Raw genomic sequence first — 17385 nt, 5'->3', positions numbered from 1 at the left:
CAATAGAATGGAGGATCAGGATAGTGCACAGGTGAGGCTCCATTCTCAGCAAGATCGGTAATGACGCGAGAAGCCCTAGTAGGACGACGAGCAATCAATCGAAATCGTGCTTGTTGCTGTCTATCCAACCTGCGACCTCTCCGTTCCTCAATTCTCTCCTGTCTGTCCCTGGCCTCTCTTTCTCTCTTTCCCACCCTTTCCTTTTCCTCTACTTCTCTCTTTCTCCCCAGAAGAGAGCTCTCTCTCCGTCTCGTTTCTTTCTCTCTCTCTCTCTCTCTCTCTCTCTCTCTCTCAGTCTGTCAACGTTGTTCAGGTCCCTAGCTCGCTCTTGAACCGGGCCATTCAGCGAGGCCGCCCTTTCGCCAGATTCCTCTTCCCGGGGGCGGAACCAGGGAGAACCGGAAGTGCCCGGATATGAGTTTCCGGCGCGGACAATTTGCAGCGCAAAATTGAATGATCGACTCCGATAATCGTCGTTGCTCGTGCCTACCTATGTAGCTCTGCCACGCTCCAAATTCCAAAGCGGCGGCGTTGTCGCCAGCAGTCGACGATCGGCTGCCTACCGCCATTACGTCGATTCGTTATCGTCATTACCGGGGTTCCGAACGAGGCCCGTCGAAGCCTGGAGACGGTTCAACCCTAGCCAGCCTGATCCGCCATTTTTCGGCTAGTCACTTGCCAACGTTTTCACACTCGAAACTACACCGTATTTTTTTCCTCCGCTTCATTTTCTTTGTTTAATTAACTCTGCAAATTGTACGTGCATTCGCGTATTTTCGCTAAATATGTGAGCAACCAGCGTGTTCCTGGAAGTTCCTAATTCTCGAAACGAATAGTTTTCAGTTGAGGATGAAGCCTCTTTCCGAAAACCGCTAAGTGAAACACGAAACGGTCGAGACTAACGATAATAACCTGTTACTTTGTGCAACCGCGTGCACGGTCGAACACACGCGACCAGAATGGCAAAGAGAAAGAGCACGGTCACAGGTGAACTCCATTTGCCGCACCGACGGAAACGCTGATACGGCATAAACTGTTTCAACGGCTACGAAATAAAGGTGTCCCTGCCGCTGCTGGTTTGGTGGGAAGGGAAATAGGCGCGAGATTGATTCGAATTGCCAAAACGGTCCGGTGACTGCGACAAGGCGGTAGCCATTTTTGAACAGCGAACCTTCGCTATAAGCTCGACCGCAAATGGCTATTTACCTCTTCTGGCCCGCTCGTTGACGTTCGTGTCCCTGTTCCACTCATCGGCCATCCAGTTACTCGTTCCAACCCCGCTTTCGTCCGCCCCGCGTCCCATCCTTGCTCTGTCGCCCTGTTTTCAACCCTCCAACCCCCCGCCCCCGTAGCCTCTGTCTCACCCCTATCTCTTGGCGCACTGTGCCTGTACAGCCACTGGTTCGCTCGACAATGTCTATTGGAAGATTTATTCCAATATTTTCAATTAAAGTTAGACAAAGCCGTGTTTGATAACGCCTGCGTGTTTCGCCGCTCTAGTTGCGAAGGTAAAAATAATGTAGTACGCGCGAATGATCAGGAGTGGTTTTCAGCGGTGTCGCTTCACAGGGGAGGGACGTTTCAGGCAGTGGGCTCGGTGTGTGTAGAAAACGTATCAAGTATGGGAGAACGAACCGCCATCGCGAACGCTAAACAAAGTTCGGTTTACACCGAATAGGAAATTTTCGCGTCTGGCCTCGGAAGACAAAGTGCTTTTCTTTTAAATAGAGCGCTTAAGTTTCCTGATGGACCGAGTACTCGATGTTTTGTTTCGAAACAACGTTTCGTGCTGAACGTTCGACTGGATGATTTTCTTTCTATGAAAATAATGATAAAGTTTTTAAGAAGCTAATAGTGAAATATCATTTGAATCTTTAAACGACTGTAAAATCGATAGTCCACGATTATCTAAAGGGTGCAATTAAACGGTTGGGCGACAGTGAAATTATCATTACGCAAGCTAAACGACTGGATATCGTAATTAGCAGCGTCGCATTACATTGATAATTGATTGCATAACGACTATTCGAGTTACTTATAACAAGCTGAAATGGAACAGTTCTGCCCTTCTGTTCTTCGAAAATCATAGAAGAAAAAGAAATGGAAATCGTTGAATTTCTCTTGTTTCCTCTTCTCCTTGGAAGAGAAAATGGCTCGCGGAAATCTTCGCAATCCTCTCATTTACTTTCTTATGTATCTAAATTTACGAAAGGGAACGACGGTCTTTTATTGTACGTGGCGAATGATAATTGGATGCCCAGTGGAATACCCGCAAATGTCACGTGGTTGTCATGAGAGCTGTCATTGCCTTCTGTTGGCATACGTGTGTGTGTGTATGTGTGTGTGAGAGAGAGAAAACGGGAGATCGGCGAGAGAGAGAGTAGGAGAAGAGGTATGCACGTATCGGGCGGCACACTGATTCGCTCGGACAGTTCGATCACTGGCTCGTATACTTGCGACAAGTCCGGAACACGTAGCCTCGGGGAACGGCGGTTGAAGGCGGTGAAAATGGAATTTGAGTGGCATCCGGGGGATCGTGTCTGTATTTATGATTTGATATCAACTTTCCTTTCTGACTCGACGTTGCCGCGTTCCCAGTTTTGCGTCACTGCGCCAAGCTTCGTGAAATTTTACCCCGAATTATAGGTTTATAGAATTAGAGATCCATCAGTTGGCAACTGTTTAGAAGAGGGAACCGTCACGAGTCTCGCGAATTCATATAAATGCGATAATTCACCGACTAATTGTACGAGCAATCCGACACGGAAATGAAAACACGAAGAAACGAATTACATTGATAATTTTCGTTTTCTTTCCGTCGTAAGCAGAAATTCAGTCATCGTCAAATAAAAAGTGTCGAAGAGAAGAGAGTGGCCAGTGCGAGGAAAAGATGGCACAAGATTCGCGAGGTTTCCAAAGGTTGAAGATGCACGCACGCATTGGCGACAGGTCGAAAATCGATTCTTGGTTGAATATGTACAACGCGAAGGGTAGGATGACCCCTGGTAATGCGAAATATAGTGCACAGGCGGAGCAAGAGAAGGGAAGTAGGACGTCTGACGTCGAGGGGAGGCTGATGAGGATGAGGATGTTAAAAAGAAAAGGAAAAGCTGGGAGGCACCGAGTACTCGAACAACAGAAATGGTCTGACGAAGTAATAGGCTCGCCATGGCGTGCCCAGGTATTGTGCCAAGCAGAACAGCTTCAATAGGAAGGGGATGAACGCGTACACGTAGACCAGTACCGATCGACGTCGTATAATCGAAACTTATTAGTCGAACGCGTTACGTCCATCGTTCTATATATACATATATGCATATATCTGAAATTCTCTACTCTTTCATTTTGATGAAATTAATCGTTCGCTCTGCTTTCCATTTTTTTTTTTTTTTTATAGAGCCAGTTATTTACAAGGTCATTCACGTGGAGGAATATAATTTTATTTTTTCAACATTTTTTTCAAGCGTCGTTCACAGCATTCTATTTGATCGGCGTGTCGGCATCAAAATGATTTTCGCAACGACTGAGAGTCGATTTCACGCGAACGACTGGTCGACGTTCGCGCTACAAATTTGCGTTTTGATAACGGTCGGGTTGCGAGGGTGTCAGAGTCGAAATGGGTCAGAAAAAAAACCCCGAAAGACCGGATAAAATACATATACGCGAAATTGAAAAACTCGCACGCACGAACTTATACAGCGGCGAAATCGACCAGTAGAGGTTTAAAAATAAATACGACGCGACTGGGGAAATTTTCGATAATGCTTTTGGCGTTTGTCGTAAATAACGTAACGTTGCCGCGTCTGGTGACACACAAAAACGGCCAGCCGAAAAATTCTCTATCCCGGCAAACCCTCGTGTCGCGACTCGGTTGACGGATACAGTATGTGGCGTTTAAATGATTCTCACGCGCGCGATACGGATCGCGCCTGTTCGACCACCCTTCTGTATCGCTATTCAGCGTAGTGATTTATATAGAAATGCCGAATGGAAGAGAGGGACGAACAGATTATATTGAACGACGATGGTTCGCGTGGAATTTATCTGGAGTGTATGGGACAGCACGTACGTACACGTGTCATCTGGCATCGGCGGCAACTGTGTTGGTGCACGTACCACGACACGCGTCCAGCCATTCGCAGGTGATAGAGAATCGCGAGTTCGCTTGTTATTATGCTATGCGCGGTGTGATTTCCAATATGTAGCGAGCGACGACCGTCATAGCGACCCGTTTCGACCTTCGATGCCCAAATGACTGGCCCAGTGGCTAAGAGAAGAGTGCTCGTTCGATCTGTCGCGTTAATGGCCAATACGCGACACATTTCCGATTGGTTCGACCTCGTTCGCCGCGTGGCATCGATGGAATTCGTACTCGTTGTCACGTATAACCAGATGGATGCGTACGTGTGTGTAAATACTGGCGAATTGTGTAGCGACGGTCAACGATAACGTCGTTAAACGGATAATAACTTCGCCGAATAACTGTCTGCGACGTGTGATCAGCTCGAAAATATTGTACATTTATTTGTATCATTGACAAAGATGTTTCGACGAGGGTAGCTTTAAAGGCGACGTAGCATCTATGAGGAAATCGTTTCTTCAGATTTTTATTGGAAACGCGTTGCAGAATTTGTTAGATTAAAGACACCAAGGGAAGGAGGAAAGGAGATGATAGAAAGGGACGAAGTCAAGGTAGAACACGAAGGTAACGTAAGATCGAAGTTTAAGTGGTTCTTGACTCGAGAGCGAGAAAGAGATTGCCACATGCTCCGACAACGTGACTCTGGTAAACTGGTAATACTGATGCAAGTGTAATACCTAATAGCAGCCCGAAGCGGTGTCGGGGCCAACTCCTTCTAAGTGAATTAACTCTGAGTTAATCTCGAGTTAAGTAAACCCCTAAGTAGACCTCGAGTGTCTTCCGTTCTTCCTTTCCTGCGAAGCCCGCTTCGTCTAGCCTCGTCTAGCCTTTCATTGCTCGAGCGTATGTAGCCGAAGTACCGTGTGATCGTTAACGATTAGAATCTTTCGAGCCCTCCGAGCGATTACTAGTCACGCTAACTCCTTCGCATCTTTCCGTTTTACTCGCCTCCCCTACCCTCCATCCAATGAAATGAACGTTACGCGAAACTAAACCAACGAAATACATAGTAACCCGTTTAACGAACACACTTTGCAAGATTTCTCTGAATTTACCTGATTCGCGGATAAATTCACTGATTCATCGCATTTTTAATCTTCCCTCTGTTCATTAAGATTAACCATAGACCGTCCCGACGACCGGCCATCGTTATACTCAGCAACCCTCTTTTCTCCATCGGGTACAGACGCATATTAATCACCGCGCGGCCACACTCCGCTCTCGCGTCATTTTTCCTCCGTTTCGAGATTTTTCCTTTTTCGCGTCTGACAGCATGGGGGCGGAGCGAAACCGCGTTACCGTTATTTTTTGCGCCATTTTTCACTCGCTCGTTTCTCGCACCCTCCTTTACCGCCTCTACCGAGCCACTCCGTCCAGTATATGTGGACGTTGTTCCCGTGCAGTTTCGCTTGTCGCCGTTTCGAACACGATATTTATACAACGAATGGAAAACGTTGATCAACGTCGTTGACGTACCGTCGATTCGGTTGCAGATCGTGCAGGTTTCGTTGACAACGAACCAAGTCGTAAAGAACGGCTCGCCTGCCACGAAACCCAGACGTTTGCATCCATGTCTCCAGTTTTTCATTCTTCGTGCTCCTTCCACGGATGTTTCTTCCGGACGTTTGCTTCTCTCGCGTTCACCAGGACGAAGAAAGGTCTCGCGCTTCGACGAGGAAACGTTCGAGTGTGCTCGTGGAAACGTTCCACAGCGCTATATGCGTAATTGTTACCAAGTTCATTTACATCGCATTAATGCCCAAGCAAAATTGCTGCACTCGCACGCTAACGGACCGATCGTTAAATACAGCTGCCGTTTAATCGGCTTGCACGGTATTACGCCGGGTGTGTGCAACAAAATTATAATCTGCCGGCCTCGTTGTATATTCCGGCGACTATTAATCGTCTACCGAATATGGTTAATAAGCATACTCGATGCGCGCCGATCTATCGATTATTAGGCGTTGCTTCGAAGGTGTGGAGAGGCGCGGCCGAAACACTGATATTTGGAGTTGCTCGATTATCGTACTCTGCCGGAAAGAATATATCAGTGGATTGTATCATTTCGATGTATTAAACGAACGAAAGGGCCAAGTTTTATTTTTCTGGCTTCAAATACACGGTACAGTAGAAGCCTATTTATCGGAATCTAAATTGGACGATAAATAGGTAAAGGATTTTGAATCGCTTCCACCGAGTCGAAGAATTTACCTCAGTTACTTTGGAATATTCTGTAATGGAACATCTATCGAAATAAAGATCATTACTATGTCTTTGCTATTAACACTGAATTAGTAACGAAATTAGTAGATGATTTGAAGAAGCGATTAAAAATGTTCATTCAGTAATGTATCTCATGTTCGTGCAATAAGATTTCACTAATTCTCCACTATCGTTTACGATGTTTCATGATCTATGTTGATTCACACGATAGCAGTTCAGAATCGCAAATAAACGAAATCAAACAACAGGGATTCATTTAATCGTGTACTAATCAAAGATTCGTTCCAATGAATGAAAGTCCACTGTGTGAGGCAAAGTAATCTGCTAATCGCTTAAAAGAATCGTACATTTGACGGAACAACACTTTCAGCCTGTTGGTAAATTCTTACGATGTATTTTAGTATCGTTACCAGAAAATAAACGATGGACCAATGTGAATAATGCACGAGGGCTTGAGAGAAAGAGGCGGGTACAGAGAGACATGGCGTGTCAGGGTGGAGAGCGACAGGAACCTAATGAAATTACGATGTTACTTGCCTGAAAGACACTATTCAGAGGAGGGTACAAAGACAGCCAAAGCGGTAAAGTCGGTGTTTGTGTCGCAAGCTGCTCGACCACGTACATACACGTACGAAGACATAGGGCGAGACGCGTGCATGAGGGGAGAGTACACGCGCGTCTGCGTGTGTGCGTGCGTGTATTATACGGTAGCAGCCGTTGACGCAGAACCGTGCAGGTGCATGCGAGATACGATGCCTGCATGTGCATGTACGTATAGGTAGGCGTAGGCGTGCATGCGCCGAGATGCGTTTCTGCTCTTTCCCCATAGAAAGAGCTGATGCTCGCAAAGCAGCGGAAAAAGAGCTTTGTGAAAAGCGCAATTGACGGGCTTTCTATTAGTAGACGAGGAAATATCGGCAGAGGAAAAGAGAGATGAGACGAGGTGAGAAGGAGAGAGGGGACCATCGATGGAAGACCGGTTGGGGCTAGACTTTTATGGAATGGACGAGGAGAAAGAGCGCGAGAGACAGAGATCGAACGCGGAAGGTGAAATAAAAAACAGAACGAAAAAAGAAAATAACGAACGAAAGGAAGAGAAAACGGAGAGAAGGAGTGGGGGAGAAAGGGAAAAGCAAACGACCCTCCGTTTTACTTTCCTTCTCTCCTCCTTCTTTTTTTTCTCTTCCTTTCTTTCCGCCTTTTTCCATTTTTACATTAAGCGACTAAATTCCCGTGTGTGCCCGGCTACGTTGAATATTCGCCCGGAAAGCCGTGCGATCGGTTCGCATCCTTTGATGTGCCGCGGCTTTTTTTGTTGTACACCGACTGAAAACACGAATCGATTTTGCGCTGATTCGCGCCGAGGTGTAGAGCTACCACCTCTCTTTACCTTCCACCATCTGCTCCATTTCCATTCCCTGTTCCTCCATCCGTCCTTCCGTTACCAGGTTTTCGCGAGAATCGTCAACCAGGCGCAGCTTGCAACCGTCAGTTACAAACGACAGCCAGCGGAGGTTTCGCATTGAAAACATAAAAGCTCCGCGAATGCTTCCTCGTGCATTGCAAAATGTCTTTTAACCTTTAAGCGGCGCACGCGTTTGCGTATATCGATCGGCCATCACGGGAAACTCCATTAATAAATCGTATTTACGAAGGAAGAAAAAAAAAGGAAAGATAGAACGCGTACCGCTTTGACACCGGGTGTTCGCGATCACGACGCTGTTCTTTTTCTCTTTTCGCCCTCCGTCGCTATGCCCACCATCCGAAAATTAATAGTTCGGTCCGGTGCCGTCTGGTTGTACCGGATATGGAATATTGCGCGCAAGGTTCAACGACTAGCCCGATTGACGTTGGTTACACATCCTCCCAACTGTATCCTGGCGCCTGTTTCTCATTCCACGCATGCACGTTCATTGTTTGTCGAGTGGAAGGCATGAGATTCAAACGGAAATCAGTACACGAATCATGACCAAAGTTCGACGTTCTCCATCGTTTGTCCCGAAAGCATCGGGCCACGGAACAATGCGACAACATCCTATAATTATGTTAAGTACGCCACTGGAACACGGCAACTGTATAGTATGGCAACTAAACTAGCACCACCAATAATCGTGCACTTGGTTTGCTCAGATTCCCTCTTGTAGACGGTGAAGAGGGTGGGGATGGAGTGCATATTACGAGCCAGCCTATAACATAACGTTGTTACGAAGCATCGCGACCGACCATCTCTGTAGTGATCAGACAGTAACTAACCACATTTCGATAGCGCTCGCGCGTGCCTATACTCGTGAACGCGAGTATAAACGCGTGTGCAAGTATTTATGGTACAATGGAAAACGTAAACATATATCGAGGAACAAAAGTAATAAATCTTATCGGTAAAATGAATGACAGTTGCTTACGACGGTGGTTATATTTCGATTCCTATGGAGTTAAGTACCAGATACGTATACCTATATGGTATTATATAACTAGGTACCCGATAAAACGCACGATCACGAGCAAATAAATATTCAATCAGTTCTGTCACCCTTTCCCGTTGCACCGGCGCGGTACAGCCACGACAAAACAATTAAATTGGACAATAAAATTTTAATCTTTCGTTCGAACGGGTATCGAGTTTGTCCGAGGAGGAAAAAAAAGAACAACTTCAGCGAGTTTCGCGAAACTGGTTGCCATCTGGCTGTACCTCAATAACGCGTGTTGTTTTTTCCGTGCAGTTGCCATCGTTTTGTAAATTAATGCCCGGTTACTACATCGGTATCGTTCTTTGACGATGCGTCCGTATTGGCTTGCTTTTAACACGTCCCTCGATCATTACCAATTAGCGACTCACTAACGAACAAAATAAACTCGTCGTTTTTCCTCTCCGCGAAGCTACAGCTTTTCGTTCGGTTAGCGGAATATAATATCTCACGGAAAGCAATTAACCACGGATAGAAGGAATCGTTGTTTGTCTGGCAACGTTTGCTCGACCGTTAGAATTATGCGTTAGCGGGCAATTATCATCGACACTCAAACGTGGACACCGGCTGTACCTACCTGCTGGAAATATCAGTTCAAGCAGGCTCGATCCAGAGGGAGGAAAGGGGGGAGCGTTAGATCGGAGCAGAAGCGGTGATGGCTGACGTATCCTGTATTCCACAGTGACGGCAGACAAGCACGTATATCAAATAATTAGATTTCGGCCTGAAACGTCAATAACCATGTCAAACCATTACCCGTACGAGACCCTGTCGGCCGGTTCGTTACTAAATGGTTGGTGGACCCGGCCGATCATCGACGGGGATGTTAGGCAGGAAAACGCTCGCCTGTCTGCCCTGCTCGTCCGCTTGCCTGGACGACTGCTCGCAAATTTAACCGTGTTAGCAAACAACTCATTTAACGAAATTAGGGGCTGGAGCGTCGCTTAAAATCGGAGAAATAAAATTACGTTTCAAAGGGGTGGCCGAGTGGAAAGTAACGGGAGGCCGTACAGAGCACTGTACGGCCTTCTTTTCTCTCTGTCTGGTGCTCGCCGTACTATCCAAGCGTTGCCTGTCAGGCGAATTTCTCGGTCGCCATCGGCCACTGATTGCTAGAGGGGCACATCTCTCGGATATTTCTTTGGAAATGAATTTTATCGAAGGAAATCTTTCAGCTACGAGGATCGATGTTCTTGGAACCTTTTCGTATCGCAACAGAGAACGATGTAGAGCTCGTGGGATGAACCTCGTGAAATCGAATCGGTCAATGGGAATAGGAGCGGATTAAGAAGATCTTCTCTCCGAGAGTAGAAGAGTCTCCGTAAATCTCTTCCTTTATCGTTTTTAAATGTAACCAGTCTTGCGATTCTTAAACCAGTAACCAATCAGTCTTTCATAACGTGAATTCAAAACATTGAAAACGAGGTAAAATTTTTCACGTAATTCCGATTGCGAAACGTTGCGTAGATTAGCGTTACAGAATGGCTGGCTGGCTGATAATAAGGGAATGGCAAGAGTAAGCGAGGCGCGGTGATAGCGGAATAGGTTTGTTTAAAGCGCGAAGGAAACGTCGTCGATGTCAAACGTCGCAGCCCCGAGTGTAACAATGGACGACGTTGCGCCTTCCGTTCGAGATACGATTCGTCGTAGTCGTCTCGTCGGTCGGTCGGTACGCGCTCGCGACCAGGCAATCGCGCACACAATTGTACACGCGCGCACATTGTGTATGGCCGCCCATACAGCACCGCGCGAAACCCAACCGTACAGCTATCACTGGCTCGCCATCTGACAGCCTTCCCTCCACTGTTCTCCTCCTTCCTAACGTCATTGTTTGGACGTAACCGCGTACGGACCAAACTTGCGTGCAGCTGCACGACAGGAAAACTTTTGGGAACTCGTCAGGCTCGTGACGCGGCCGGTAGCTGTCCGCTCGAAATTGGAGGCACACGCGTGAATTCGATGAACTCGTTTTCAAAATTAGGCGTCGCAATTGGATTCCAGGATCGTCACGAGTCGGTTGCTTCAATCGGAAAGAAAAGAGATTTAGTTTTTATAAATAAATATAGTCCGATGGGGATCGTCGGGTTTTATTCACGCGGTTAATTTATCGAACTTGACAAAAGTTGTTAGCGCCGCTAATGTATCGAGTCATATCCCTGACGTGGATCGTGTGAATTTGACACGTGTTTATGACGCAGATTATGTAGCTATTTTGATATAATATATTGCGAAAATACATCGTGGTAGTTAATGTGGTAAACAATAGCAGGAAAAGTTATTAAAAGAATCGCAAGTTTGTTGATTAATCGTACTAAAATATCCGAGTGTCTAAATATCGTGTTTGTTTCGGCACGATGAAAAATAAGCGTATTTCTTAGGCATCGCTAATTAACAACGTTGTAATTATATAACTGAATACGGCTGATCGATCGGATATGCGAATCGGAAGAGGAATATGTAATGTGAACATTCTGCACGCGGTAACGATGAAATAGAAAAGACGGTGGAGTGGAAAGAACGTCGCAGTGAAATATTAAAACGAAAGGGAAAAAAGGCAATATTAAAGAGCGCCGTAGTTTAAACGCTGGACAAACAGACGAACGACAAAACATGTTTTTCTATTCGTCAAGAATTTTATTTGCTCGCGCAGCCGCTGGTCGTTATTAACCGAGTTCGCTGACGGAAACGTTTTAATAAGTTAGCCGCGGGTAACATGATTTTTGCAATTCGAGAAATTGCAGTGTCGCTGGTAAAGCAAAGGAAGAATATGGTAACAATGCCTTGAATAAGTGGACGAAAGCGTGCGCAAGGGCCCGCTTCGAAATTACGTTGTGCTAATTGTGAAAGTTTGCGATCCCCGATGGTATATGGACGTGGAAAAGGAGCGCGTGCTTTTTTCCAGATTGCCAGCGTCGAACGTTTATTTGAATTCCTCGCATAACTATGCACGTTTATGTATCCGTTACGTTACGGAAACCGCTTGCGGCTGAAGTTCTTATCGATCGATAGCAACGCAACAGCAGCGTAAAAGAAGAAGGAAATAAAACGTGCACATGGCATAAATATCCCATATAACAACGCGTTAATCTTTCGCGTTGAACGATCGACGAATAATTTCTACTTTGTCGATTATCCTGGCATCCATCTTCCCACGCTCTCCTTCAATTTTCCTCTTCTTCTTTTTCTTCTTCTTTTTCTTCTTCTTCTTCTTCTTCTTCTTCTTCTTCTTCTTCTTTGTCATTCTTATTCTTCTTCCAGCTTCGCTCAACATTTCCTCGTTGTTACCTTCCTCCTCTGTTTCTCTCTCGTCGTCGGCCGAACAAAAGATCCTTCCAAGTTTCTTATTTAATTAAACTTCGCGAAACAACCGGTAATGAATTTAGATATCCTGATGCGTTTCGTCCGCGGCAAAGAGATACGTCCTGACCGTCTCCTCGGCGGGAGTTTGCGTTTCCACTGTCCTGACATACCGTGAGACGTCGACCCCGTGATTAAACTGGTCGCAGTAGTGCGAGTCAACGATGGAACAGGCACATTCCGTCAGATACGCACGGTTACGTAAATGGAAACGGACGATTATTTCTTTCGATTTACGCGTTAAATATTATTTCTTACGGCAGAATTAAGATAATATAAATTATTAATTATCCTTAGGTCAGGAATATCGTAAATAGTTTTGAATTCGAATATTCTAATCGATGGTCTTTATATAAATTAAAGTTCCTTCGGTATTCCCATATAGATGTCTCAAGTTCGACGATTGTTTTCCGCGGCACGCATGAACACGTATCGACGTCAACTCGTGTCTCGTCGCAAGTTTCAGTTTGTCTTGCGGCTGATTGCCAGGCGTATCGCAATTATTGGATGAGCAAAGAGCCGTGGGCGTAAGGCGGTATCATCGAGTTTCACGCAACACGCTGTTTCGTCTGATCTCTCAGGGCACGAATCGATCTGACCCGATTTCTGGCTTCCCCTTCGAGATACTCCAACACCTTCGATAAAGCCAAAATCGTTGTCGGTTATCGACGTGTATTTGGAAATATTCGATGGGACGGTAATTTTAAAGTCGCGATTTCGCAATAGTGATATCTGCTAGATTTTTTGTATCTGTGCGTAAATATTCTCTTTGAGTTCATCGGATTATTACGTTGAAACGAATGTTACCGAGAACGGTATCGTATCGTTTTAATATTACGATGCAGAATCAGTTAAATCTTCGGCATAAAAAGGAATTTACATAATTCTATGAGAACGTTTCAGGTATAATACGTCAGAAAACCGTACGGCTAAAGGAAAAGTGTCTAGACAGGCACAATTATTATAATAACGCGAGGTATTGACAGTTTATAGCTACGCTTTTATTAGCGAAATTAATTTCGCTAATATACAATTAGTACCGTAATTGAGTGATTTAATACGGTTTGATTATTGAATGCGTTAATAATGAATTTCATTTGATTATAATATCGTATCGGTGAAGATCGAAGAGATTATAACACAGATTGCAAAAAGACGGGAGGAAATAACGTCGAAAGACATTTCGTACTCGAACTGTTCAACAAATTTTTACCAAAGTGAGAACGAGGATCGATTTCCATTTCCGGCTTCATTGCGTTTTCCAATTAAAGGTCGCGTCAAAGTTTCTTAAGCGGCGGACGTCAATTTCCTCGCACTTACTCCGCAAAGAGAGTGACTAGGGACGCAATTCTCTCTAAATTAAGTTCTCGATGACTTTGAGTATGGGCTGCGTTGGATCCCGTTGACAGGGGACCAAAGGAGAAACTGCAGGACGCGAGCAGAACGTTAAATACCCGCGCTCTATTCTTCGTTGTTAATACTTTCTCGATTAATCGGAATCGCGTGTCACGTTTAACGTTGAAAAATTCCAATCACAAAGTCACCGTGTGCGGCGGACATCGCGAAAACGAACAATTTTTCCGGCAATTAACTTTCGAAGCCTCTGGAATCGCGTAACGACGAAACATTACTCTCGGACAATTATCGATTCGCGGCAGGTGGCTCGTTCGAATTCGAGTCGGTCGTTTTGGCCGAAACGCGAAACACGCCATGTTAATTTTCGTTGCTTTTGCGTAAATAGGCGTTAAGTTTAACTACCCGTGAAGGCGGCGCGACGCAGCCATCAATTCCCTCGCATCGACCGGCCGTTTTCCTGTTTTCGTGACTTCACAGAGCCTAGCGCTGATCCTGTAAACCGTTTCGCGAAAAACTCTCCGCCCAAGCAGTTAGAGATCGCTTCCGTTAAGCCCGTTAACTGAAATATCACCCCGATAACGAGAACGTACTGGAAGAATGGAAAAAGAGATGGAGCTCTGGAGAAAGGAGAAAAAAAACGAGAAATAGTAGGGTATACATATATACATATATATACGAGATATATATACATATACGAGAGAAAAAAGAAAAGAGAGATGCAGGAGATCGAGCAATTGTATCTATTTGTTCGAGAGTACCAGATCCTGCTAAAGCATAGAGTGGGCTGTACATAAACTGGTATATACCACCGGATACACATACAGGCGCATAGTACAGGCTACGGGTAGAGAGCTTAACGGGATCAACGGTCGTTTAGTATCATTTTATCCGTGGGCTTAAGCGCTAATTTTTGCGAATAAACTAGGTGAATTGTACACACAGTTCAACCATCGTACGTGCGGCTATTTAACGAATTTACAGCGGGGACCGATCTGTTTCGGATTTGCCCGCGAACTACGACCTCGAAAATTCGATTGCGGCTCTCTCGATGATTCATTTATAGTACCGGTCACCTGGACCGCGATCCCACGTTAATTACGAACATCCAGTGAACTATCGCGAGTTTCACGAGCGAGAGAGGAAAAAAAAGATAAAAAAGAGTGTTCGATAGGGAATTTTCGAATCGCGCTACGGCTCGTTCGTTTCCGTTTAACTTGATCGGTTGGGAATCGTCACGTTTTAAGGGTATCGTTCCGATTTGGACGCGATTCAAGGGAGTAGTACCTATTTCGGAACAACGACAGGAATACTATCGTCCATTCGGTCGATCAGCGAATCCGGGACGGCGCGTGCCGGAAACGCGGTTAATTGTTTATACGATGCAGATTGAATACTCGCTTAATGATTCATTGGATCCAATAGATCTTGAAATTGGATACAAACGATAATGGAACCGTGACAGGACAGTTCGATGCGATTGATGAAACCGTCCGCGGCCACGTTGCGCACCGTTCCGTTTAATATAAATCCGATTTCGAGCATCGATTTATACAGCTGGAAAATAGTTCTCCGCACTCTGGAGGATTATCGTCGTTCCTCGAGCGGCAACGTTATAACACCTATAAATTTCGAAACGCTTTACTCATCGCCCGGATTAAACCGTAATTAAATTGACGATCGTGGCTGGCGAAGATTTCGTAACCTCCCGGATGCAGACATCGTCGCGATCATCTTTTTAACATCTACCTCACCTCCGTGGAAGGGCTTCGTCGCGCAAACCACCATTAAGACTCACTCTCTCTCTCTCTCTCTCTCTCTCTCGCTCTTTATGTCTGTCTGTCTGTCTCTCTTTCTCTCGTTGAAACCTTAAACCTTCGAATCCTCAAAGGAAGAGACCAAGAAAGCGGTTACTCGGCAAATGATACCAATTACCAGGTCCAATCGGATAACTTAATCCCGAAGCGATTTGCCGAGTTGGCGCAGGTGGTTTGCGGTTTAATCGTGACTGGTAGCAACCATGCACAAGGCAACGTCGAGACCAAAAAACACGATGCTGCACCATCCAGGCTGGCAGGCTTACCTACTCGAACGGTCAGACGAGCTTAGTATGCATTGCATGAAGGCACCGCGTATATCCATTATATTACGATCCCTTCCTCCCATGCTACCTACTCTTCCTCCCTGCAACTCCGTTCTTCCTTGCAGCTCCCCGTGCTGCTATATCCACTGGAAGAGATTTTCTGGCGGATGGTTCTCCGCTATTATCCGGGCGCTATCTGCTTCACTCCTCTCTTCATACCCCATGTACCCACTCCTTTATGTGCACCCGTTATATGGAGAGGTATTTACCTGAATACGATCCCTGCAGTGTAGCTCACGTGCGTCTGCAGCCTAGGCTCACACAGAATACCCGCGCCTATTCGCGTTACCGCCAGATATATTCGAGCAGTCTGTGCCACGAGCCAAGCACCTATGCCCTGCTTCAACCGCAATCCAATGCTAGAGAGCGTTGAAATGCACGAGCTTCGTCTGTGTGCGGCTGCGTGTACGTATACGTGTTACTGTGCATGCCCCTGCGCGTATGTAGAACGCACGGTAAAACGGGGAAGCATAGAATGCCGGTAAGAGGTGGCGGTACGCGTCAACGCGTAGACAGTATTCTACCGTGGTGCGACGAGATCAAACTACCAAGCTCGGGGTAAATCGGTCGAGCGTGGTAGAGGTGCAACAGCAGAATCAAACCTAGTTTAACGTCAAACGTCTGGCGTATTTACATTGTCGTTAATACCAGGTCCACTCTGTGAACTTAGCCCAGCAATTTCGCTATTTCGCGCTGTTCAACCACATTTTCAGCCACTAACGGTATCTGCAGATGTGCACGCAGCACCACCACCACCCCTCGTTCAAGCCGCGCCACCTCCCGTAAGGACGAGATGCCGTGCCCATGGACCCGGTCGTATTGCCTTCCGGGGTGTAAAATAAAATTTTACAACATTTCGAGGCTTCGTCTCTAATTTGATCGTAACCGGTTTTCCCACGGACCGCTATCACGGCCCATTACCAAGAAATTTCATTTTTTTCTTGCTCAATTTCACTTCTCCTCCCCCCGCCCACTCTCTCTCTCTCTTTCTCTTTCTCTTTCTCTCTCTCGTTGTGTCTTTTTCCATCTCTCCGTACGTCTGGTATTAACCGTTACTACGATCGCTATTTCGACCGCTTTTCGTAAACGATCCTCGTAGCGTTTCGCTGCGATCGCCAGGAGAATGAGGATTCGTGGGTCGGCCCAATGTCTGGAGATCGTTTCCCCTAAGTCCAGATATCGTTATATCGTATTCGTTGGCCGCTATCGAAACGATCTCCGGAAACTTTAATTGCGACAGAGTTTGGAATTCGACGAAAGATGGAAGGCATTAAATCGTACTGCGATTTCCTTTCTTCTCTCCATCGTTCCTCCTTTTTTGTTCTCCTTTTTTTTCCGGATATTTCACTTAAAACCGTATAACGTTACGTGGAACGTAACAGCTCCGGAAACGGTTTCTTTTCATTACGTTAATAGACCAGGCGAGAGTTAATTCCCTTTTTCTAGCCGCAGACGCATCGTCTCGTCACGGTTCGCTTTTCCCCCGATTCCTTCATTTATCTCAGTTTCTCTCGATCGATCGGATGTGTCGGGACTGCCGGCGGCGTGTACACGATACGAAAACTTGCAAGTCCGTACAAACAGCGGCAAGTTCATTGCCTCGATCCGTATACGCGGCGCGGAAGTTCCGCGAGAAATCCGCGCTCGCGGTTTTATTGCTCGTTTCGCGTCGCCATCGAATCACGAACCGCTTGTCCGATACC

Source organism: Bombus vancouverensis, chromosome 6, assembly GCF_051014615.1.
Source record: "Bombus vancouverensis nearcticus chromosome 6, iyBomVanc1_principal, whole genome shotgun sequence".
NCBI lineage: Eukaryota > Metazoa > Arthropoda > Insecta > Hymenoptera > Apidae > Bombus > Bombus vancouverensis.
Note: the sequence above shows the minus strand (reverse complement) of the source record.